At 39.5% G+C, this 26,948-nt stretch overlaps 1 long non-coding RNA gene and 1 gene segment (V, D, J or C); both read left to right on the forward strand.

Annotated features, from left to right (window-relative positions):
* The window catches only part of LOC127504263 (immunoglobulin lambda constant 7-like), a gene marked incomplete at its 5' end in the record, with an annotated part of 338,360 nt that overhangs the window by 267,291 nt on the left and 44,121 nt on the right, over nt 1-26,948 (forward strand).
* On the forward strand, nt 6,530-7,849 carry LOC127504335 (uncharacterized). The gene is made up of 2 exons (XR_007927346.1): nt 6,530-7,298; nt 7,460-7,849. It is a non-coding gene; the product is annotated as an uncharacterized LOC127504335 (long non-coding RNA).

A 26,948-nucleotide genomic window follows, 5' to 3' on the forward strand; every position in this document is an offset into this window, starting at 1 on the left:
GTATATTGTATATTATATCAGCTCTAGTGATGCTGAATGACATGAAGGATCAGATTGTCATGATTTTTGCTGCTCTTGAAATGCTGTGAGTGAAACAGTGTGTTTTCTTTGTGTTTGTGAATGTGTTGTGTTTGTCTCCTGCAGCTGGTCCCACAGTGAAGCCCTCAGTGTCTCTGCTGCCGCCCTCTTCTCTGCAGATCTCTGGAGACTCAGCCGCACTGCTCTGCCTGCTCAGCTCTTACTCTCCACAGGGGGCGCTGGTGAGCTGGACACTGGACGGGTCAGAGGTCACCGAGGGGGTCGTGACCAGCGCAGAGAGCCAGCGGGACGGCCGCTACAGCCGCAGTAGCGTCCTGACCCTCAGCAAAGCACGCTGGGAAAAGGGAGAGGTGTACGTCTGCAGAGTAACACATGATGGAGCTCCTCATGAGGTCTCGTTCCACAAGAGCTCTGAGTGCTGATGTTTCTCTCCTGAAGATGAGCCGTATCTGAGTGTCCTGTGTCAGGCAGGATTCACATGAGTCTAGTGCTGCAGCTGTAGTGATTTACAACTCAATACTGAAAGAGAGCTGGCGTGTCAAAGCACTGTGTGATCTTTCAATCTGCTGTAACATTCAATAAAGCTTCTCAACAAGTTCACTTTGTGTCTGACAACATCATTCAACTAACAGATGAAGATGCAGGTGCTTTTCACAAGCTTGATGTAAATGTCAAATAAAGCTCTTGGGGTTTGAACATGGTCTCTGGAGACAGAGCTGCTCTATTCTGAGAGGATCACAATCACTCCACCCTGACAATGCAAATGGGCTTTTCAGTCTCACTGTTTGATTGGTCACATGATCTGGACTGGAACACACCAGTTTCACTTCTGCTGAAAATGTGGTGATGAAAATATATATGAAAATGTCATAAAAATCACAACTAAAACTATGTTTGTTGGTTGATGAAGAAGAGCTCTTGATCATGTCATGTTCAGTTCATAGAGCTATAAACACATTCAGAGCAGTGAAGCATGTGCCGCTCATGTAAAACACCCTCTGAATGCAAAAGACAGAAGAGAGATCAGGACGATATACATTCAGAGTCCAATAGTTTTACTGACAGGGTTAAAAGAAAAGCTTTACATCAGCAAAGCACAGTAACAGTAAATATACAGAGTCAGACATACACGTTTACACATCATTCTCTACAGGACACACTGAATGATTCCTGCTGTATCAGTCGTCAATGATCTTGCTGCTCAACATTCAAACACTTGTCTATTGTTTGCTGTAGCAGTGCAGTGTACTTTCAGAAACCCTCCACCTCCCCCAGCTCCACCTGTCCAGATCTGCTATGGGGTGATTCATGTTTGCTCGTACAGCAGCAGCATGTTGTGTGTGTTTTGGCAGTGGAAAGTTCTGTACTCTACAGCAGATATAATCAACAGCAGCAGACCAAACACATTAACATTGTCATATTCATTACCATGACAAACTCTCCAAGAATTGTCATGTCAGAAATCCAGTTCAGTCATGAAACTGAAGATGGCACAGGCTTCGATCGGTCCTTTACATGCAGTCTGTAAGCAATCACATCAATACCAAATGACTCAGGCTGATTGGTCTCTGCTGATCCTGCAGCCAATGAGATCCCTTGCTCAACATTTAATAGTCTGGTTCAGTGTTTGCTGTAGGCTAGTCCTGCAGCGCTATAAGAGTTCATCAGAAATTCAGACACTTAAGATAAGTCAACAATGTTTTACCATTCCAGATACAATATTACAAACAAAATACAAATGTTTTATTAGGGCCTGAGCACCGATGGTGTGAGGACCCTATTGTAATTGCTCAACCAATTATTCTTATTCTCTGAAATAAATCGCATTTTTGAGGGCCTAAACGTGCTCGAAAACTCATGAAACTTTGCACACGCGTCAGAAGTGGTGAACATTTACATCTGATATGGGTTTCAGAATTAGGTGTGACACAATGGCTCGATAGCGCCACCTACAAAAATTTAATTAAGCACCCTTCGTGCTATGTTTCACGTACAGTTATGAAATTTGGTAGACAGATGTAACAGCCCAATACCTACAAAAAAGCCCCAAAATCTGAAAACCCAACAGGAAGTGAGATATTTTGAATTTTCTCTGCAAAATTTTGGCAGTTTTTGCCATTTCCACACGTTGTACTTTAAAGAACTCCTCCTAGAACTTTAATCAGATCAACATCATATTTGGTCAGTCGAATCTAAAGGCCTTTGAGATGTTAAATTGTGCAGATCTTGAGTTTTCGCTGAAGGGCGTCTCCGTGGCGGCCTGACAAAGTCTGATGTTTCGCCATGAAACAGGAAGTTGTTGTAACTCAGGCATACAATGTCTGATCTGCCCCAAACTTCACATGTGTGATAAGAGTCCTGGCCTAAAGACATCTATATGCCAATATTCAGTTAGTCATAGCGCCACCTGCTGGCAACAGGAAATTATATGCTTTACACTGTAATTCACTCCCAGAAACACGTTTCGATATACCACGAAGTACCAAACATACCAGAAACATGTTAAATCATGAAACACTTGGCTAAGTGCTAATGTATGCGATTGACGCCACGAAACAGGAAGTTGTTGTAACTCAGGCATACATTGTCTGATCTGCCCCAAACTTCACATGTGTGATAAGAGTCCTGGCCTAAAGACATCTATATGCCAATATTCAGTTAGTCATAGCGCCACCTGCTGGCAACAGGAAATTATATGCTTTACACTGTAATTCACTCCCAGAAACACGTTTCGATATACCACGAAGTACCAAACATACCAGAAACATGTTAAATCATGAAACACTTGGCTAAGTGCTAATGTATGCGATTGACGCCACGAAACAGGAAGTTGTTGTAACTCAGGCATACAATGTCCGATCTGCTCCAAACTTTACATGTTTGATGATAGTCCAGGCCTGAAGACATCTACATTGCAATATTCAGTTACGGTCAAAGCGCCACCTGTTGGCAGCAGGAAGCGTGGCACTTTGAAATGACTTGGCCATAATTCTCCTGTATTCACTCTCTTACATGCATGTCGCCCACTGTTCACTGTTTTCCTGATGCCAGTGGGTGGCGGTGAGCCCGGGTGCGAGGGCCCTTTCATCGCTGCTTGCAGCTTTAATTGAAGTTGTAATCTATTAAATGCAACTATCAAGTCATCTAACACCATTTCACGAGTTTGTGTGCCCATATAATCTTAGCGTATGTGGTAAACAGATTTGGCTTGCTCTATGCTATAGAGGGGCTCGGAGAGGATATTCTACTCGAGCTCCGATTGCCCCCCTATAACAGGCAAAATTGTACAAAAGGAGGAGAAGGAGAGGAGGAGGGATGCCGAAAGAACTAACAACAGGAAGAGCTAAGATGCTGGTTTTATACCTTGGTATTAACTGGAAGATTAGATGGGTGTACTGATGGGGGTCCGTGATAATATATCCATCATGAAATGTGGATAAACAGAAAAGGCTGCACCCACTTCTGCCCCTTATTTCACTGAACAGACGTGTCGTATATAGATCCGGTGTGAAGTCCAAAAACGTTTTATGTTGCCCGAGGGCGACACCATGCCATAGAGGAATAAAGAAACAATTCTATAATTGAGTTAACTTCAGCAAAACTTGTATGTGATGTTGTATTTTCAGTGGTTTATTCTGGAACAATTACTGGGACACCATAGGAAGATTTATTGTTTCCCCTTTAAGCATTTGCGCTCATGCTGTATGTCGACGAGGAAGCAGAGGTCGTTTTGCTGTTTCACATTTATCCTGTATTTGCTTTACTGTCTCTTTATATCATAATTGCTGTATTTATGATGTTAGAACATTGTTAAGGGTTTCTGTCATAATGTGCATCAGTGATTAGTGAATTTTCCTTTAAAGTGCTGCTTTTAACCATTGAATTTTAGCATCTCATTTGCACGTGTCTTTCTATGCAGGGATGAGAGAGTAGGCCTTCTGATGTGTGTAAACTAATCTTACCTCACAGTTTATGATTATTAATTATTGATGATTATTAATTATTAATAAATCGGTTGACGAGCATAGTTCCTGCATGTGTGCTGGGTCGGGACCATCCTCGTTCATGTCCGTGGCATGTACAGCAGAGACAGCCTGTCCAACAGCATTAAGTTCTTGTTATCAGAGACGACGTGAACCGACAGGCTTTAGATGGGAGTCTCAATCGTTCTGTTGGCACAGATGCAATCACTCGACCTGGATAACATCAGAGTATTATAATTTAGCAGAGGGATTTCTTTTAAGTTATAAAGCATAGCTTTAATTTACCAGTTATGTTTTCAAAAAGAATATTAAAGAATATTACAAAACAGGCAGTAGAAGAGTAATAATGCAAACAAATGTTTTGACATAAAAAGGCTTAAATACAAACACTTTTCTCTCTTTGCTGTGGAAGTTCAGTATAAGTGGAAATGTCAGGCATCTTAGGGGGGCACTGCAGTATTGATCTGGTGAAGGAGGAGACCATCGAGTAAAAAAGGTTGAGAAACACTACACTAGTGTCATCACATCGACACAACGTCAAAGTGACTGACAGATAGAGAACTCAGTTATGTAACAGACACGCCATCTAGTGATGAAGCATGGAAGTGAAATTAAAGTGACTGAATTTCCTGTGGTTAGATTACATTGTAGTGGCAAAGTTTTGCAGTGCCAAGCACCACTAACATTTATATAATATAAAGATGATGTTACATGCTTAGTACATCAAAATAAATAAATACTTTTTCTGAAAGGTTTGATAAACCATTGTGTTGTTTGTGATCCTCCATCAGCAGCTGCAGTATCTCTCAGCTGTATCAGTGCATCACTGTGACGTCTGACTGACCGAGGTTTTTGTACCACTCTTTATCACTATTGGTCTTTTTCTAGATGCTCTTGCTGGCTCTGGGCTCACTGAGAAAGAAGAGACCACAGCAACATCCAGTCCAGATGAGGCAGTAAGGGCAGGAGGAGTGATGGAGGGTCTCATCCATGGCTCTACACCATTCCCAGGATCTGCTGTGGCTCTCCATCCTCAGTGCTCACACCAGTCTGAGGACATTTCACATCCTACAAAAGTGCACAAACATCATACAAAAGCAGTCATTTTAACAGCATAATGTCATCTGAATTCTGTATTAGAAGTAACAAAATGATCTTACTTTATATTTTTGTTCCAGGTTTTCCCTTTTTTTCCCCACAAATGCTGCCGTCACCTTGTCTTGCAGGTCCTGCTCCACAAAAGCTCTGCAGCAAATGTACAGACATCAAGAATCAGAAAAGTGCTGTAATAACTCTGTTTAAATTACAATAATTAAAATAAACTAGACTTTAGATTTAAATAGACTTATTCATTTCTGTAGTATCGTCACTCAAAGCCTTTGATGGCATCATTCCTTCATCAGCCTCTCTCCAGCGGATGAACACACGTGATCATCTGTCCCTGTAACATCCAGACAAGATTCAAGTTTCCTCTGAGATTTATGTGCTCAATACTACATTTACATGTTGAGGTAGTTGATGATCTGTTAACTCACTTTTTATATGTTCCTTAATTTATCAGCAGTACTAATCTGGCGGAAGCAGTAGGATATCCGGGAACTTCTCGCCTACTCTTTTATTACTGAGGTTTTGGACATATTATTCGCTCGCCTACTGCTTTTCCCCTACTAAATAGTAGAGAAGTAGGCGGTTTCAGACGTAGACACAGTTAACCAGTTTACACGTGCCTGCTGAAATATATATTGGATTACATTTTGGAGAACAGACAGAATAAGATCCGTCAATGTGTATTTGATCATTGTTTGTGTTCAGATGTTCAGCGGTTATGAGCGCGAGCACATGCAAAGAGTTTTCTCTCTTTCTTCTTTCAAATGTAGCTGTATATGTTATTATTATACAAAGCAAAGGACATGCAATGATATTTGGGCTACAGATGCGAGAAATAATGCTTGTCTCCTGTGTTTGTTGCAAAGATATCTATTTATGATAATTTAAATATCTATCTAAATAATAGCATGCTATTGTATTGTGTGTGTATATATATATATATATACACACAATACATATATATGTGTATATATATCTTGAATATATATATATATATATATATATATAGAAAGAGAGAGAGAGAGAGAGTTACAAAGTAACTAGTAACTGGCTACTTGAGTAGATTTTTCATTGAATACTTTTTTACTCTTACTCAAGTAACTATTTTATTACTTTCACTTTCACTTTGAGTAAATATTTCTATAAGTACTTGTACTTTTACTTGAGTACAGTTTTTGGATACTCTACCCACCTCTGTAATTAACCTAATTACTCAGGTGGAGAGGATTCAGTTAATCAACGTAACCAATGACAAGAGGTATAAATACAGCAGACTTACCTCTGTGCGTCTGACAGTTTATCAGCATCCCTCCTCCATCCCATCTGTGTAGAGAACTTTTGATTACCCGATGGGACACACTTATAGTGTTGCAAAAAATGCAAGTGTTTACAGAGTTTTTTTTTATTTATTTTTTTTATTATTATTTTCAATACTTTGCATTTTAAAATAAACTTCTAAATGTCTGTTCAGTGGTCGCTATGTAACTGACAGAAGACACAATATTAAAATTGTGATAGACAGCAGTTACAAATGATGTACAAAATACACGTAGCCTACTCATCTTTGCACCAATAAAATGTGCAACACTTTATGTTTTACTACCAAATTATATGTAATATCTAATTAATTTAACTTTGAGAGGATACAAGACCTGATTTTCGTCTCAGCAGGGAGGACATCAGAGAACTCCTGACAGTGCTGGAGATGGACAGGCATCATGGGTAGAGGCCGACTCTGGAAACCCTGGTGATCCTGTTTTGGTTGGCAACTGGGACATCCTACAGCTTAGTTTGCAGGGCCTTTGAATGCCCCTACCAACTGTTCCTATTGTTATATTTATAATGTATGAAAAACTATAAAATCAGCCACTTTTCTTTACATTCACAACACTGGCATACCATCAGAGTATGCACATGAATATGGATCTAGAGCTGACTTGATACACCTGATTTACAATATTGCTACACATTCTTTCTTATAACAACCAAATTATTGATCTCATTTTACCTGCAGGTGGTTGCAGCTTGTGCAATATTGCACAACATATGCATTGGTGTAGGTGACCTCTTGGAAGATGGAGATGTTCCACAGGACAACAATCAGCCTCTCCGAGGAAATAATGATGACAGCCGGAGCGGAGCAGCATGGATCATGACTACTTTTTTCAGGTAAATTTAATTCCAGAAAAATGCTGATGTACTTTTTTTTACAGCAATTGTATTTATGTGTCACTTCATTGATGTGTACAAATCATACAATTGCTACATTGATCAACTGCATAGCATTTGTTAATTCATGGTTGTTGTTTTGTTTTTTTGTCTGTCCTCAGTCCTGAATCCTGATACAGAGACTTTTTTCTTTTTTTTTTTTCAAGTCAAAGTGACCTGTGACTTTTTTGTGTTCTTCAGTTAATATTAAACTTTACTTGCCTTGACTTGTAATAATTGCTTTAAGGAGCTCATTGATTCGGCCTAAAATAATTCATGTTAGCTAACTGCATGATTTTTATTATCTTAAACTGTACATTTCTGAAATGGACATTACTTTCACAGTCACCTCTGATAACAGATCACTCTAAATTGTGTAGACGTGTATTTTCTGTAAAGCTGCTTTGAAACAATATGTATTGTGAAATAAATGTGAATTTACACTGTTTTAATCTGTTTATTTAATATTGAACATAAAGGTTTATGCAATAAAGTATGATGTATAATTTAAAGGCTCAAGGAACAAATGTTTTCATTTGTTATTCAGTAATGTCTATTACAGAATAATATTTCTTCACATTAAAGCATAAAGAAACTAATGGCAACAAATATTGTATCAGTCCTGCTTAAATTAGCTGAATATTTAACAGTTTGAGGTAAAAATAAAATATTCAAACTACATTACATCAGTCTGATTAAATTAAGGTCCCATTAGTTCACATTACTTAATGGATTAACTAACATTACCAATGAACAACACATTTGTTGCACTATTTATGAATCCTAGCTTGTTAACATTAGTTAAAATACAAAACAATAGTTAAAATACAACTGTTCCTTGTTAGGGCATGTTAGCTCAGGTCCATTAAACAATATAAATACAACATTTCATTCTAAAGAAGACAAAAATGGTATTATGTTATGTAATTGCTACACTGTAATATATGGCAACCGTCTGTGGTCTCGTAGTGCTTTATAGCATGTGTAGTTTACCAATTTGTGATTAATTTACAACAAAACATAATTAAAACATTTAACTTACATTTCATAATGAATTCGGGCGTGCTTGATGTCGACTCACTTCCCGCCATGTTTTCTGAAATGCGTGCAGAGAGGATTGTGGGTAATTGAAGGCAGCGAAGGATACGTCTGATCCATCCTTCAGAACAGGCAGAATGAAGGGCGCGAAACAAAGGCTGCCTTCCAGGTCCTTCAGATTGAGATGGCCTTCAGCAGCGCTTGATGACGTCGCAGCCGAGATTTGCAGCCTTTTAATGCTGAGAGTACTAGTCTACAAGCCTCAGAAGGACTGGACTATGAAGGACGCAGTCTTCTGATTGAGAAGCACCCAAAGTTTCTTACGCAGAGCTTTCAAAATGACAGAGGAGAAGATGACTTTTCAGCTTACAAGAACATCGCTGAATTACTGTAAATGATGTAAGTAACAGTGCTCAGTTGAAGGTGGTAGTTCACTATTAGCTAATCAGTAACTACTGTTTTTTCATTCCTCCCAGAGAACTACTGAGAACTACTATATACAGGTTCATAATTAACATGAATGATGCATAATGTATAATTAATTCTAAAGTGAAGGTCATGGTAACACACTAGTAATGACTGAAGTATTACCAAATCCTTTAGAAGGAATTACTAATTATTTGGATCAGTATTCTGAAGTAAAAAACATGATAACTCTCTAGTAACTACTGGAGTCATTGTAAACTTTTGAGGTTAATAGTTAATAGTTAATTTTACTAGTTACTAGAGTGTTAATAATGCATTACTCATTTGTTCCTGTGTAGTTATTCATTAATGAAGGATCAGTTTTCTAAAGTGTTTCCAATCAGGCAAATAAGATCACTGGACATAAACACTCACTCTAGGACTTGTTTGATCATTTTATGAAAAAAAAAAAAAAAAATGTCAATTGTGATTTTTAAAGACCGTACTCACCCCCTTCACTCTGGTTTTGAAATGCTCACATCTGGGCGAAGACTCAAAATTCCTTTGGCCAGAAGTAATGTGTATAAAACATTATTTGTCCCAATGGCAGTGATTATTATAAATCACACTGTTTTCTGAAATAATGCAAGAGAACGGTTGGCATTATAGCGCTTTTTAATTGATTGTTTAGATGAATTTTTATTGTTGTGGGATGTTTGGAAATATGTTAGGAATGATGTGGATAGTGTAATTCTGTTTATTTCTGTGTTTGTGTGTCAGTGTGTGTCGTGTTGTTAAGCACTTCTGTGGATGTATTTATGTATATGTATGACACCAGTGTCAAAGACAGATTTCTGCTCCGTGACAAACAGAATGAACAATAAAGTTAACTTGAGCTCAGATCATTTGGCCTTGTACGAATTTAAATGGACTTTTTCAGACTTTGGCAAATCTGAGCAAAGTTTGAGACGATGTTGAGACATATTTGAGGAGAGCAACCCAGTCTCTGACAGTAAATCATTCAGTGGTGTGAGATTTGAAGATGTGGCTTACATTCACTGTTGAAGAGTTGAGCTTGAGAACATGTTTGGATTGAATTCAGATCATTGAATATAATTTACAGAGAAACTCAAGTGAACATCATGTGGAACAGAGAGATGATGAAAAACACTGAGAGTGAAGATGGAGAAGAGACAAACACAACAGAAGAGATCCACAATCTCTACATACAACAAATGAAAACATCACTACAATCATCCTATAAAAAAATATAAAAATGTAATTAAATTATGACAATCATATTATTAAACTGGTTTTGGCAATCAGTCCTTACTATGAAACACTAATAAAACAATAACAGTCCTTACTGGAATAAAAGCCATGATCACATCAACAAAATAGTCATGTTATGTACAAAAATACTGATGAGCTTCAAACAAATTTATGTTTATTTAGATGATCTAGTGTTATTAGTGTTTGTCTGTGATCAGTGTTGTGTGTGATTGTGTTGAATGAGCAGCTGCAGTATCTCTCAGCTGTATCAGTGCATCACTGTGACGTCTGACTGACCGAGGTTTTTGTACCACTCTTTATCACTGTGTGAACACTGAGCCACTGCTGTGTGCACTCTGACAGTAATAATCTCCTGTATCTTCAGTCTGGACTCCACTGATGGTCAGAGTGAAATCACTGCCAGATCCACTGCCACTGAATCTAGATGGAGTTCCAGTATAACGGCTTGTTGCATAATATATGAGGAGTTTAGGAGCTTCTCCAGGTTTCTGTAAGTACCAGGCTAAACGATTACTACTATACACTGCACTGCTGGTTTTACAGTTTATTCTGACTTCTTGTCCTGGTTGAGCTGCTGTTATTGATGGACTCTGAGTTACAGTGATCTGTCCTCTACACTCTGAGAGAAAACAGACACAAAAATGAAAATAATATTTGACATTTTAATAGAATTAAAAAAAAACAAAAAAAAAAAACAACAACAACTGTATTTCACAAACCATAATCATTAATCATTAGGACTATTTTACTACAAACCTTGAGCGATCAGTGTGAGAGTCCAGATGAAGAAGGTGATTTTGTTCATTGTTGTTCTTTTGTCTTGTGTGATGATGAAGATTGTGTTCTGTTCTGCTCTCAGTCATGAAGTGTTAAACTCACAGCACTATAAACACTCTCAGAGCACTGAAGCATGTGTGACAATGCAAAGAAGTGGGCAGGATTTACAACAGACAAACTAATATACACTAGAGTTACACTATGATCATTTACATTCTCACTAATGTTATTTTTAGTTAGTTCAGTAGTTTTATTTTCATTTTGACTACTGAGACACTGAGGATGTGCAGATGAACGTCCATCTCTGTGTCCATATTCAGTCATGTGACCATCATCACTGCTACACTTCCACTAGATGAACCTCCATCACTAAAGTAAGATCATGAATCATGAGTCTGTTCAGAAAGTATCAGGACTGATTGTGAATCTCTAATCAGAGTTCATGGTGTCACTCCATCTATCATGAAGCCTCATGTGTGTCTGAAATCATCAAATGGAGAAGAAACAGGCTGATAAAGATGGAGACATATTAGAGCTTGTTCACGTTTCATGATCTTGTGTGGAGATTCCAATGTGATCTCATGAGAATACGTGTGTATTTTTACGTACATTTACTTACGTTTTCATACACACAAAAACATACAATATTGACGTATTTATAGCACTAAAACATAAAAATACACAGCATTGTTAAATTTATAAAGATTGTGAATAGATGTTCAGTTTAGTTGGATACCAGCACATATAGGAATCTTAGGTAATGAGGAAGCTGATAAATTAGCGAAAAAAGCACTAAATCTTACTGATAAAATTGAGATTCCTCTTGGAAAAAAATGAAGGTAAAACTATAATAAAAAGTAATATTGACAAACAGTGGCAAAAATATGGGATTTAGATAATAAAGGAAGAGAATATTACAGAATTCAAAAATCAATTAAAGTAAGAACATTTAATAGTACAACCCCTGGAAAAAATTATGGAATCACCACACTTAGAGGATGTTCACCCAGATTTTTTACTTTATAGCAAACAAACAAATCACAGATATGACACAAAAAAGGTTTTGTTCAATAGCTTAACATTCTGGCTTCAGGAAACATACCTCAAACAAATCCACTTACATTTTTTTTTATTAATGGCAGGTCTTTTTCCAGAGCAAGTAGAGGAAAAAAGTATGGAATCACTCAATGTTGAGGAAAAAAATATGGAATCATCAACAAAAAAACAATTGTTGCTCCTCCTCTGGCTTTTGACAGCCTAAATTCTTTGAGGCATGGACTTCATTAATGACAAACAATATTCCCCATCAAGCTGGTTTCAACTTTCTCAAATAGCGTTTGACAGATCAGCTTTGCAGGGTGGAGCCTTGTCATGGACCAGTGTTTATAATTTCCACCATAAATTTTCAATTGCATTGAGATCTGGACTGTTTGCTGGCCATGTCTTTGAGTTGATATGCCTTTCCTGAAGAAAAGCTTTAACACTCTTTGCTCTGTGGCGAGATGCATTAACATCCTGAAAAATTATTTCATCATAACCAAACCTATTTTCTATCGATGGAATGAGAAAAGTGTCCACAATTTCAATGTACACCAGTGCATTTACTGTTGAGGTAATGATTGTCATCTCCCCTGGTCCTTTACCTGACATGCACCCCCATATCATAAATGAGTTGGGGAATTTGATTGTTTTCTTCAAGCAGTCATCTTTATCTGTTTCATCAGAACGGCACCTGACAAAAGTTCCAGCGTAATCTCCTTGGCTAATGCAGATTCGCGATTCTTCACTGAATAACACTTTCATCCAATCATCCAGAATCCATGATTGCTTCTCTTTATCCCACTGTAACCTTGTTTTCTTTTGTTTAAGTGTTAGTACTCGTTTTCATTTGGCTTTTCTATATGTAAGCTCAGTAAGCTCTATACAGTGGGTACGGAAAGTATTCAGACCCCCTTAATTTTTTCACTCTTTGTTATACTGCAGCCATTTGCTAAAATCATTTAAGTTCATTTTTTTTCCTCATTAATGTACACACAGCACCTCATATTGACAGAAAAACACAGAATTGTTGACATTTTTGCAGATTTATTGAAAAAGAAAAACTGAAATATCATATGGTCCTAAGTATTCAGGCCCTTTGCTCAGGATTTAGTAGAAGCGCCCTTTTGATCTAATACAGCCATGAGTCTTTTTGGGAAAGATGCAACAAGTTTTTCACACCTGGATTTGGGGATCCTCTGCCATTCCTCCTTGCAGATCCTCTCCAGTTCTGTCAGGTTGGATGGTAAACGTTGGTGGACAGCCATTTTTAGGTCTCTCCAGAGATGCTCAATTGGGTTTAAGTCAGGGCTCTGGCTGGGCCATTCAAGAACAGTCACGGAGTTGTTGTGAAGCCACTCCTCCTTATTTTAGCTGTGTGCTTAGGGTCATTGTCTTGTTGGAAGGTAAACCTTCGGCCCAGTCTGAGGTCCTGAGCACTCTGGAGAAGGTTTTCGTCCAGGATATCCCTGTACTTGGCCGCATTCATTTTTCCCTCGATTGCAACCAGTCATTCTGTCCCTGCAGCTGAAAAACACCCCCACAGCATGATGCTGCCACCACCATGCTTCACTGTTGGGACTGTATTGGACAGGTGATGAGCAGTGCCTGTTTTCTCCACACATACCGCTTAGAATTAAGGCCAAAAAGTTCTATCTTGGTCTCATCAGACCAGAGAATCTTATTTCTCACCATCTTGGAGTCCTCCATGCGGGCTTTCGTGTGTCTTGCACTGAGGAGAGGCTTCTGTCGGGCCACTCTGCTATAAAGCCCCGACTGGTGGAGGGCTGCAGTGATGGTTGACTTTCTACAACTTTCTCCCATCTCCCGACTGCATCTCTGGAGCTCAGCCACAGTGATCTTTGGGTTCTTCTTTACCTCTCTCACCAAGGCTCTTCTCCCCCTTTAGCTCAGTTTGGCCGGATGGCCAGCTCTAGGAAGGGTTCTGGTCGTCCCAAACGTCTTCCATTTAAGGATTATGGAGGCCACTGTGCTCTTAGGAACCTTAAGTGCATCAGAAATTTTTTTGTAACCTTGGCCAGATCTGTGTCTTGCCACAATTCTGTCTCTGAGCTCTTCAGGCAGTTCCTTTGACCTCATGATTCTCATTTGCTCTGACATGCACTGTGAGCTGTAAGGTCTTATATAGACAGGTGTGTGGCTTTCCTAATCAAGTCCAATCAGTATAATCAAACACAGCTGGACTCAAATGAAGGTGTAGAACCATCTCAAGGATGATCAAGAAATGGACAGCACCTGAGTTAAATATATGAGTGTCACAGCAAAGGGTCTGAATACTTAGGACCATGTGATATTTCAGTTTTTCTTTTTTAATAAATCTGCAAAAATGTCAACAATTCTGTGTTTTTCTGTCAATATGGGGTGCTGTGTGTACATTAATGAGGAAAAAAAATGAATTTAAATGATTTTAGCAAATGGCTGCAATATAACAAAGAGTGAAAAATGTAAGGGGGTCTGAATACTTTCCGTACCCACTGTAATATAAGGTCAAACAGTGTCGTATCAGTCTTCCAAATATAAAAATATTTCACAATTAATCAATATGAACAATTAATCGCTAAATGGTTCAACAACGTTCTGAAATAGCAAATCTTATATGTAGAGAGTTTATTAGTTTGTTAGCAGCACACGCTGTTGTAAATCCTGCCCACTTCTTTGCATTGTCACACATGCTTCAGTGCTCTGAGAGTGTTTATAGTGCTGTGAGTTTAACACTTCATGACTGAGAGCAGAACAGAACACAATCTTCATCATCACACAAGACAAAAGAACAACAATGAACACAATCACCTTCTTCATCTGGACTCTGACTCTCTGCATTCAGGGTAAATATCTTCTATAAATATCTTGAAAAATAATCTTATGTACAGTCCAATAACCATTAATGACTAAAATATGTTAATTTCAGAGAGCTGGGGACAAGTGACAGTGACTCAGAATCCAACAATAAAATCCATCAAACAAGGAGAAACTGTTACAATCAGCTGTAAAACCAGTCAGCTGATTTCTGGCTGTAGTGACTGTGTGTCTTGGTATCAGCAGAAACCTGGAGAAGCTCCTAAACTCCTCATTTATGACATAAGAAGCCTTCAGTCAGGAACTCCATCTAGATTCAGTGGCAGTGGATCTGACTATGGCAGTGATTTCACTCTGACCATCAGTGGAGTCCAGACTGAAGATACAGGAGATTATTACTGTCAGAGTGCACACTATATCAACAGTCAATATGTGTTCACACAGTGATAAAGAGTGGTACAAAAACCTCAGTCAGTCAGACGTCACAGTGATGCACTGATACAGCTGAGAGATACTGCAGCTGCTGATGGAGGATCACAAACAACACAATGGAAATGTTTCAAATGCACTCTTGATCATGTAATATTTCTTAAAGAGGCCATATAATGCTCTTTAACATGTTCCTTTAGTGTATCTGTAGGGATCATCCATAAGCCCAACAACAGAATCCAAATGTGTGGGTGAAGGTATAATGCATGAAGATCTCTTACTTGAGCTTCTGTAAAGTTCACTTTATTTAGTCTGACTCCAGTTTCGAAAGATTATTACATTTAGACTGTGTTTCTAATTAAGAGCTAACCACATATATATAAAAAGTCCCTGTGAACCGGAAGCTGCAGCGGACTTTTATTTCAGTGTCCGCTCTGAAATGTTGTTTTGTCTCCAATGACGTCACTTTGATGGCTTGGGTAGAATATTTCCTTAACCAATCCCCTCTAACCGTCAGTCTGCTATGAGTGACAGATGGAGAGGTGCAGTAGATCCTTTTCTTATTTAGTTTTAATAGCGAAAATCTCTTTAACCTGGCATACATATAACACATTATCAGTTAACAAATATTAAATCAGTAGGAACTGGGAACACTTCCCACAACACCCGATATACTTGGTACACCATAAGATGAATGGCATCTACACTAATATTAGTCTCTCTGTTTATTCTGAGGTTACCGTAGTCAGCCAGATCCGATCATGTCATCTAGACAATTTCTGGAGAAGGCCTCGCCGACATGACAGCCAGAGGCACAGATCCTCACAAAGACCACAAGAACCAGACAAGTCCTCCACACAGACCTCTATGGCCAGCTTTGTCTCCATACTGGCGTGATGATGAATCTGATCCAAAAGAACTGGATGAAATATTTTGAATGCTTCCGATCCATAATCCAATTACTGGCTTGTAATGAAGCCTGAATCATAATCACGCTGCGTTCTTTGGAAATGTCAAGCTCACTGTATTGCATTCACTTATCCTGAGCCTAACAGAAGTGCATTTGTCCATTGCACAGGTGATTATGATGGACTCCTGCTTGGAGACAGGGGCTATATGGAGACAGGCAGTATTTTATGACAACACGTTCTCACTCCCAACTCATCATATATGGACGCTTGGTGAGGACCCCATGGCGTCACATTTTAACGCACTGGGTACCCCCTTGGTGTCGTTTTTCAACAAGCAGGGCAGTCCAATAGACTTCTAAGGAACCCTGAACAGGAGCCTGCGGCGTTGAAATGTGACGTCTTGGGTAGCACACCGCAGCCGTGGATGGGTTGAGACTACAATAAATAAGAATAGATAGGAATAGGCTACAATAAATGATCTATGCCGAGGCTGGTCAAATGGCGGCCCCCATATCATCTTTATCTGGCCAACCAACCGGTTTTTAATGTTAAGAAATCCCTCGCAGTCTGATATCAAAAGTGCCCTGTTACGTTCTTTCAGATGTTTTTCTATTCGTTTGGTTAGGGGAAGTTAAAGAAGTAACATTTGAAAGTGTGTGTATGCATATACAGAAGTGGTAGGAAGGCCGAGAGACAAGAAAACTCTGTGTAAGGTGTTTTATTGCTCAATGGTGCACAGTGATTAAGTGAAAGGGTGTAATCAATATTTACAATATTTACAGTATTTACAAAGTACAAAAAACAAATAACAACAAAACAGAGGTGGGAAGGGGAGCTCGAGAGGTGCCAAATCAAAGAAATAAATAAAACAAAACACAGCTAGCTATTTTAACAAACTAAGCTGACTACCAAAAAGAAAATGTGGAAAGAAAAAGGTCTTCGGCGTAGAAACGCCCTAACTAACCTATTCTAGTCTAACCCAAAAAGACAAAAAAACATACAGAGGGTGGCACTCTCTCCTAACCTAGTGTGTCTAATACAAAAAAACAAAATGTCCTACGTGTGCACAATGTATGTCGCGCGAATTACTTACCTGCCCGCACCTTCCCAGCCTCACACACAACGTGACGACTGGAAAGACTGACAGCAAAATGCAACTGTACACTGTACAAACAAAATCAACAAAGGACTCTTCAAACAGGTAATAAACACACACACACACAATATACAATGAACAATATCGGGACAAAAGAAAAAAAAAACAGCGCAATAAACCACAAGCAAACAACCAAATAGAAAATACGAATTGAGCCAAACAGCTGGAAAAGCGGAGGAGATACAGGGTTTTAACCGGGGCGTTGAAAGATGATTGGCAGCGTGAACCGGGGACGTCATCAGAGTGACAGGCTGATGGACCAATGGGATCTGGAACACACAAGACAAGACTACCACACATACATAACATGACGCACACACAGTGTGCGTAACAGCCCTCTGAGAAAAAGGGGGAGCGTTCACAGACAACAGCATCCAGCGGTGAGTTTAACAACGGTCATCGTGTTGTGCAACAGCATCCAGCGTTGAGTTAAACAACGCTCAACTGCAGGTTAAACAGCATTCAGAGGTGAGTTAAACAACGCTCCACGGTGCGTGCAAGTAAGCGGTTTAAGCGTTTTCTGGTAATGGGGTAAGTGACTAATTAGAGGTGATGCATGCTGGATAATGTATTTTTATAGGAGGCTGGTATTGATAAATAAATATGTATATATGCTACGGTCAGGAACTCCATCTAGATTCAGTGGCAGTGGATCTGACTATGGCAGTGATTTCACTCTGACCATCAGTGGAGTCCAGACTGAAGATACAGGAGATTATTACTGTCAGAGTTTACATGAAATCAACAGTCAATATGTGTTCACACAGTGATAAAGAGTGGTACAAAAACCTCGGTCAGTCAGACGTCACAGTGATGCACTGATACAGCTGAGAGATACTGCAGCTGCTGATGGAGGATCACAAACAACACAATGACAATGTTTAGCAAAGTTTCTAAAGACTTAAAAGGTAAATGTAATATATAAGATTTAAATACATTCTCTTAACCGGGCGCGCCATTGACACGGGGGACAGGGGGGTCAGGACCCCGCACTTTTGAAAAGACAGAAATCGACCCCCGCACTTCTGATAAGGGCTGCTTCAATCAGTCACACTATATCATCTTTTAGCTTAGGATATGTTCTTTCAAATGAGACCATTTTCACGTTTCTGTGAGCTTTCGTTCATAAATAATCAACTGTTTTGTCGTGGATGTGAACAGGAAATGCGCTCTCGATCGGAGAAACACGCGATCTCCAAACAATCGATCAAAGCGTGCTAACGTTTTAGGACAGGTCGATGGTATGTAAATCATGCCCGAATGTTAGCGTTTGTCAATCAAGCCAAACCATCCATTCAGAAACCGAGAAATTTGACACTTTAAGGTAAGGAGGCTGATCTCTCAGGTTGACGCGCGAGCTGGCTTGACTGAAGTTTCCGTGAGGATTTATAGTTTATGGACTGTTTTGATTTCAGTAATTACATCTAGAAAGGTAAAAGCATTGATGGCATCTATAAAAGAGATATCTAAAAGCGAAACGAAAGTGATTATTGCCTCGACCAGCGACGCAGTGGGGAGGACGCACGAGAGGAGACCTGCGCGTTTAATATGTATATATATACTGTAATATTGCATTTACAATGCTTATCAGTGGCGTGCACTTTGATCGCGAAAGTGAAAGTGCCCTTTGCGGTCGCATCGGGGTGCCCCCGCGTTCAGCTTCAGTTACAGAGTGAAGGCCAAACTTCACTGCATTTAGACCCACAAAGATTAATCAGGTCTTGAACGTGTCAAGGCAAACAGGGCATTGGATCCTCCTACAGCGCTGGCCCTCCAATTCTAAAGGGGGAATTAAACGCAAAGTAAAACACAAACAAACACACACTTTACACAAAAAAGAAAACTAATTTACAAATCAATTAAATCACAATACAGTTAGAACAAGCAAAAACAAATCAATCCCAAAAGAATGAAAGAAAAAAAAAAACACTCCCTCAAGGCTTTGATTTGAATCGATACATACGACAGTTCAAAATTAGGAGTAAAGCACCAGGCAGCAGGCCAGACTAATGACCCGGCTGATCTCACAAGTGTCGCATGCTGGAAGAAATCGGTTAGGATTAACGAGTAAACACAGTGCGATATCACATGAACAACTAATAGTGCTGCTCTGATGGTCCGGTCCAGCAGCTCAATCACACAGGCTGATCTCACACAGCTCCAAAGATTGATCCCAGAAACAATATAACGGCCACGAGAACAAAGTTCGATGTCCAAGCAGTCATATATGGCGAAGTAAATGAGAGAAGAGTAAATATGACCTTACCTCTTCAATCTGAAAGAGTGAAGTCCTCAAAAAACTGGACTGTTCTGTACCACATTTCTCCTTGTGTAGGCGAGCCTTTTGGACAACTTTTCTTTTACTACTGATCCGAAATCAATCAGTAGCTCACATCATTTTTCAAGGCTTTCATCTGTTTCTCCAGTTGGATTAGCAGGGCAAAAGTTAACCTCTGCTCTCTTCAGTTTCTTCACATTTTTGGCTAGAAAGCATTTATCCCTGGTCTTGTTCTTCAATGAATTAAGAGCAACTTCTAAAGTGTTACCCTTGTCATGTTATCACCTTGCTTTTATGACATGCTATTTCATTTGTGTTATGTACTGTATTACAATAACATGGCCTCGCCCCCTTTGTTGTGTGTTCTCAGGGGCGGGGTTTATGTAAATTGTAGGGTTAGTGATGTCACCAATCCAGGAAGAAGCTCGTTGTAGTCCCTACCAGCCGTTTGTTGTAGTCCTTAAACAGAATTCTTTAAAAGAAAATATCTCCCTTTGCTTTGAACTTTGACCATTGTAACTTTGCAGATGTTGTTTATGCTCAAACAGCAACATTACACACTAACTAAAATTAAAAAAGTCAAATCATAATCAACCACCCCTTTAAGAAATGTGCATTGTGCAATAAATAAATACTCCAAATAAAGTTTAATTATAAATTTATATCAGTAAGTTCTAAATGATATGTCAATAAATATGTTAATGGATTTGAAGGATACTTAGTTTGAAATAAATGTATTTTAAATAGATTTTGGTATCCACCTTATTCCTACGCCCCATGACGCTTTGTGCGAACTATGGGTGTAACTTCCGTTAAGCTGTAAACAGTCAGTGAAAGGCTCGCTCTATGAAAGAAATAATACGTTTTTTTTTATTTAGTTTTTTTTAACTGGGTACAATGAGATGACATTTTTCTACTCACCCTTCAACCAACGAACATTAAAAGGACATTTAAAAGTGTAAAAGCATCAACAAGGTACTTTCAACAGGCCATGAAAAAGCAAGATTCTTTCCACAGAAATAACGGACTGGTTAAATATAACTATAGTGATATATATCTGTATTGAGTAATATACGTTGCCTTAATAAAAATGTCCATGAACTTCAGCATTGCGTGATACTATTTCAAAGTGATTTCCATCATTTTTACAGATAATAAATTGTATTTAAATGTGAAAACAAACCTGGAAAGAGACGTGAGGCTTTGAGGAGAAAAACGAGAGATTCTTCGTTCATTCCAGTGAATTATTAATGGGATATATCGTACATTATATCGGGAGAACAGACCACAAATGTGCAGTATATGTTGTCCTTTTTCATACTATTACAGCGGCATGCAAAGGGACAAAAGAAAATAATCACGAGGATAGAAAGCAGCGACTGAAAAGAGCTCTTGCCATAGATATTCGTTTTAACATGTTACGTTAAAATACCAAGCGTTACGTTATTCTCATGATGTCTGAATATAAAACATGAAAGAAAAATTGACAGCTCATTCAGTCAAACTGACAGATAAGCTTTATTTGTAGGGCAACCTTATGATTTGAAATGATTCATTTCAGTCTTTTTAAACGGAAGTTCCCCAAACCAGAAGTGCAACCCATAATTTGAAACGCAGTAGGCTAGTCAGGAATAAGGTGGATAGGGCCAGCATGGGAAGTGGGAGTGCTGTGGACCAGCTACACCAGCAGTTTTTCTTGACCAGTTAGACCAGCACTAAACCAGTCTGGACCAACATGGCATTCATGCTGGTTTATGCTGGATTTTTCAGCAGGGTGAGTTGACATTATCGTCCCACTCTCTTATCTGTCACCTTCCTCCAGTGCATTAAGTATTGAGGTAATATTAATATACTTCCCTCATAATTCAGGAATGGGTGAATTGTCAGAGCAGAAACTGGACTTTGTCACCATTAGAGTCCCACTTTCTTATCTGTCACCCCTCCAGCACAAGTCAGTGATAGTGTAGACGTGGAGCTGAACTCTACAGGCCCTTCAGGAGCAGGTTTGGACACTAAACGAATGAGACAAACATTATAGTCTTTATCCACCTTGTTTTTAACATAAGAGCAGCTCGGCCATTTGTAAATTGAATGTGTCTGGCTTCAGGTGTCATTCACTTCTGAAGACTTTGGGAAGAGAAGATACAATATGCTTATTCTTTGTCATTTATTTATGAGTGTTTCATCAACTTTGGGCACCTAATATCTGTTATATTTTATTAAAATATAACAGATATAACTTTTGTCTTTTTGTTATAATCCTTTATACAGACTATCAATGAGAAACAAGAAGTTAAATCAGACTTTATAGACATTGTATTTCAAGCTTGTCAATTCTTTGGAGCCCCTAAAGGGACGTGATGAAGGGAAAAAATATGATGTGAGGAAAAAATAAAAATAAGTCAATGCTTTTGCATTCGCCTGCAAACAGTTTAGAAGGTTTTGTGAGCGAATGCAAAATTCATCGGGGTAGCGCAAAAGCATTGTTATTCCTTCCATCTCATATTTGTTTGTCCCATGTTCCCTTTAGGGGGTCCATAGACTTCACATTGAGTGAAAACACAATGACACTGAATTTCAAACCTGCTTCTCCTTGGAATACCATGCAATGAAATGTTTATTTTGGGAATTGTCTTTGAAATGTCTTTGAGAGTGAGCTGCAGTCTTCAGGATAATGATTTAAATAGAGTCACTTTGCATTGTCACACATGCTTCAGTGCTCTGAGAGTGTTTATAGTGCTGTGAGTTTAACACTTCATGACTGAGAGCAGAACAGAACACAATCTTCATCATCACACAAGACAAAAGAACAACAATGAACACAATCACCTTCTTCATCTGGACATTGATCTGTATATCAGGTATACAGTGAAACTCTGACTTGCTTAAAACTAAAATAAATAAAGTTTGTATATTTTATGAATATGACATCTATTTCTAATATGACACATGATTTTTCTATTGTCTTGATGTACTTTTAATTTGAATATATTCATTTCTCTTCAGGCTCCAGTGGACAGATCACAGTTACTCAAACTCCTGTAGTTCATACAGTCACACCAGGAGAAACTGTTGTGATGAGATGCTCCGCCAGCACTCCTTTAACAGGCTGTAGCACACCCTGTCTGTCCTGGTACTTACAGAAACCTGGAGAAACTCCTAAACTCCTGATTTATGGCATAAACAGCCTCCAGTCAGGAACTCCATCTAGATTCAGTGGCAGTGGATCTGGCAGTGATTTCACTCTGACCATCAGTGGAGTCCAGACTGAAGATACAGGAGATTATTACTGTCAGAGTTACCACTATCCAGTACAGAGTAAAGCTGTGTTCACACAGTGATAAAGAGTGGTACAAAAACCTCGGTCAGTCAGACGTCACAGTGATGCACTGATACAGCTGAGAGATACTGCAGCTGCTCATGGAGGATCACAAACAACACAATCACAATGTTTAGCAAAGTTTCTAAAGACATTTAAAATTAATATAATAAATATAAATGTATATGTAGTCGTTTATTTTATATGAAATATCCGTTAGTGCTGATATGAATTATGGCAGCACTGGGATGTTTTATTGTTTGTGTTTCAGATCACAGTATGAGAGCGATGTGGAGTGAAGCAGAAATAGCAGTTGTTTTTAATGTGTTTTCTCTCACTCCAGGATTGAAAGAAGCGGTTTCTTTCACCAGTGGTTGTGGGAAAAATATGCATACTAACTGATCAGATTTAGTCTGAAAGGTAAGTTAGAAGTTCTTGCTTATAGAAGTGTTATATAAAAGTAATATGACATCACAGTCGTGCTGCTCTTCATGTCTATGGTAGAATCACAGCCGTGCTGATATTCAGTATAACTGCACTCTTGATCATGTGAAACTGATTAAATGTGACAGGATGAAAAAACAGCACAACACCTTCAATATTTTAAACACAACTTCAGCAAGGGCGTGAGACTGTGACAGATTCATACTCACAACAAATTCATACTCACAAAACAAAATGGCATCCACCTTCCTACAAACATCCCACATAAATATAACAGGTTTCAGGTCAAATAACACTCAAAGTAAAGCCACTAAACTCACTTTCACTGTACAATTCAACAAACAACTAGAGTGTCAAACAATTCTTTGGGCTCCGGACGCAGGAGAGATCTGTGTGGAGGAACTATCCTCAGTCTCTCTCCAAGTGAAGCTACTGTGGGTCTCTTTACTCCAGGAGTCTGTTCCAGAAAACAAGGTTAACTTACCGTCACATAAACCCTGAACTCTCGGTTGATTAACCCAAACCATGTTTACTCGAGGTATGCTGGTTCCAAACCCGCAGTCTGGAGTAAGTTCAGTAAAGCCAGAGAAACTGACCAAACAACATTCTCAACCGAGCGCCGAATCCAGGAGTCAAGGAATGGAGAACACAAGGAATAAAGTAAACAGCAAGAGACCCCCCGGCTCTTAATCGTGTTTCCTGGAGGATTTTTCCTAAGAACAGAGCTCAGTTTAACTGTTCAGGACAAACAAGGGACTCATGAACAACCATCACAAAACAAACAAACAAACAGTCGTGGATCATCCTGAAGGGTATTGCACAAAAGCAAGATAAGGGATTAAGCTGGGATTTTCCAGTTATCCTGGCTGAATTTAGCCCTGACTCAGTTGCATGAAAGCAGGCTAAATTAAGCTATATTAAGTTACTATGGAGATTTATTCTTTGCTCCAGATCAGGCTAACAACCAGGCTAAGATTAATCCTAGTGATTTATCTGTTAGTTCTGCTGTCAATCCTACTAGAAATTAAGGATAAAGGATAATGTATGTCACTCTTTCATGTATTTTATTTGGCATTGGTAGCACACACTGTGTGTTTATCTTCACAAATTCTAGTTCCACTTCACTGGATCAATAACTATGTAGTGTACTGGACATTCATGAGAAAGGTGGGAGACCACAATGTGTTTGGAGCTTTGGAGAGAACAAATAATGATGATTAATACATTGTGTTACAGGTTCAGTGTGAATATGAGCCTTTTTTAAATGCTAAAATCAGTACAGACTATAAAATATGTCAGCAGACACTATTCACCTAATTTGTACATTTTTTTTTTTTTTTTTCACCAATCAAGTCACTTACCAGCCTGAAACATGTTCTTGTAGTTAATCTTGACTTGCTGCCAGGTCCTTTTTTTTTTTGGCCTGACATGTTTGTTCTTTAAGAAGGACAGATAGATAAGAGAGATAAAATCAATTAGATAGAAAAGAACCTAAATAAAAATAGATAGGAGTAGATAGATGAGATAGATTAAATAGACAGATAATAAACTACATAGATAAAATAGATGCACATAGTGGATAAGTGTTTGCAATTAATCTTCATGATAAATTTCCTGAGTAACATGCATGTCCACTGCTCACATTTAAGGCAAAGTGTTAATGTGTGGAAAGGACAAGTAACTCGTTGAATTGTAGTTATGATGGTTTCAGTGGAGCACTGGTTATTTGGAGCATGTTATTATCTTATAACTATAATTGTTGTCTTATTTATTTATTTATTTATTTATTTATTTTTTTAGAAAAACAGAAAGGGTACTGGTAATTTTCTGCCAGGACATTGCCTGTTAAATTATAACCCTGTGTAACCCTAAAACACAACATGCAATGCGTAATTTAAACAGGTAAAAAAAAGAAAAAATCAAAAAAATAATTAAAATACATAAAATGTAATTATTCAAAAATGTGTAATTGTTCAATAATTCAATGTGGAATTTAAAAATACAAATATCTGATCATAAAGATGTTGTTTAAATTACTTATAAAATATATTTATTTTTTTTATGAACAAATCTAAATGAACATATTACAAAATCATATTTTTTATGTGTATACTACGCAAAAAACGCAATGACGTCACAACGTCATTTAGCAACTTTTAGCAACAAATCGACCCGCCTTTAGCAACTTCCTCTGAAAATGAGTTGGCAACACTGATTATATGTTTCACCTCTTCATATGTGTCATGATCACCGTCAGTTCCTGTCAGTTCTGCCTGTCCCTTGCTGTTGCTGGACTTTATTGGACTGGCGCGTTTAACATGTTTTGATGAGGTATGTCTCATGATCTTTTTCCGAGGAGGACTGTCTGATCCGCTCAGTTCCGTCATGCCGTTGCACGATCCCAGTTGGACGTTGGAACAATATATAGAGCTGGCTTTGCAACTGAGCGGATCTCCCTTTACTGTGGGTGTCGTGGAGGAATGTGACACCTCGCTGAATCACGTAATGGCTGCCGCTAAAGAGAACACTCACAAGATGGCGGCTACCACAACAACAACACGTCATGCTGATCTTCTAGAGCAACGTCACGTCTACGCCGATCTTCCAGAGTCAAGTCACCTGACTTGCTGTGGCTATACGAACCACCTGACCTGCTGTGGCTATACGAACCACCTGACCTGCCGTGGTTGCCCAAGCCACCTGACCCGCCGTGGCTGCCCGTGGCACCTGACCTGCCGTGGCTGCCCAAGTCACCTGATCCACCGTGGCTGCCTAAGCCACCTGACCTTTTGTGGTTACCCGAGCCACCGGACCTTTTGTGGTTACCCGAGCCACCGGACCCACCGTGGCTTCCAGACACTCCTGACCTGCCATGGCTGCCCGTGGCACCTGACCCGCCGTGGCTGCCCAAGTCACCTGATCTACCGTGGCTGCCTAAGCCACCTGACCTGTCGTGGTTACCTGAGCCACCGGACCCACCGTGGCTTCCCGAAACTCCTGACCTGCTGTGGCTATACAAACCACCTGACCTGCCGTGGTTGCCCAAGCCACCTGACCCGCCGTGGCTGCCCAAGCCACCTGACCTGCCGTGGCTGCCCAAGTCACCTGATCTACCGTGGCTGCCTAAGCCACCTGACCTGGTTACCGTTACCCACCGTGGCTTCCCGACACTCCTGACCTGCCGTGGCCTCCCGAGCCATCTGACCCGCCATGGCTGCCAGACACTCCTGACCTGCCATGGCTGCCCATGGCACCTGACCCACCGTGGCTGCCCGAGTTCCTGGAACCTGCACTGGAGACCCCGTTCCTGTCTGCCTACAGGTCTCCAGTGCACCCACCCCCCCTCCCTAGCTATACCATCTACGTCGCGAGGACGCGCCTTCCGGAAGGGGGGCGTTATGTCATGATCACCGTCAGTTCTTGTCAGTTCCCGGACTACAGTTCCCATAATCCTCACTGCCAGTCACATGCACACTCCACACCAATCACCTGTTGCCACATACACCTGTAGCCTATTATCTGGACTATTTAAGACTCACTCACACACCACCTCATTGCGAAGTCTTGATTCACCCTGTGTTCAACTCTGAGCGGTTTCCTGTGTTTATTGTCTGCCTGTTATCGATCCTGTCTGGTTACCTGTTTATGATTCCCTGCTGCCTGCCTTTGGACTGTTTATTGTTATCTGGACTGTGAACGTTTTCTG

The sequence above is a fragment of the Ctenopharyngodon idella genome, chromosome 2 (assembly GCF_019924925.1).
Source record: "Ctenopharyngodon idella isolate HZGC_01 chromosome 2, HZGC01, whole genome shotgun sequence".
In the NCBI taxonomy this organism is placed as follows: Eukaryota; Metazoa; Chordata; class Actinopteri; order Cypriniformes; family Xenocyprididae; genus Ctenopharyngodon; species Ctenopharyngodon idella.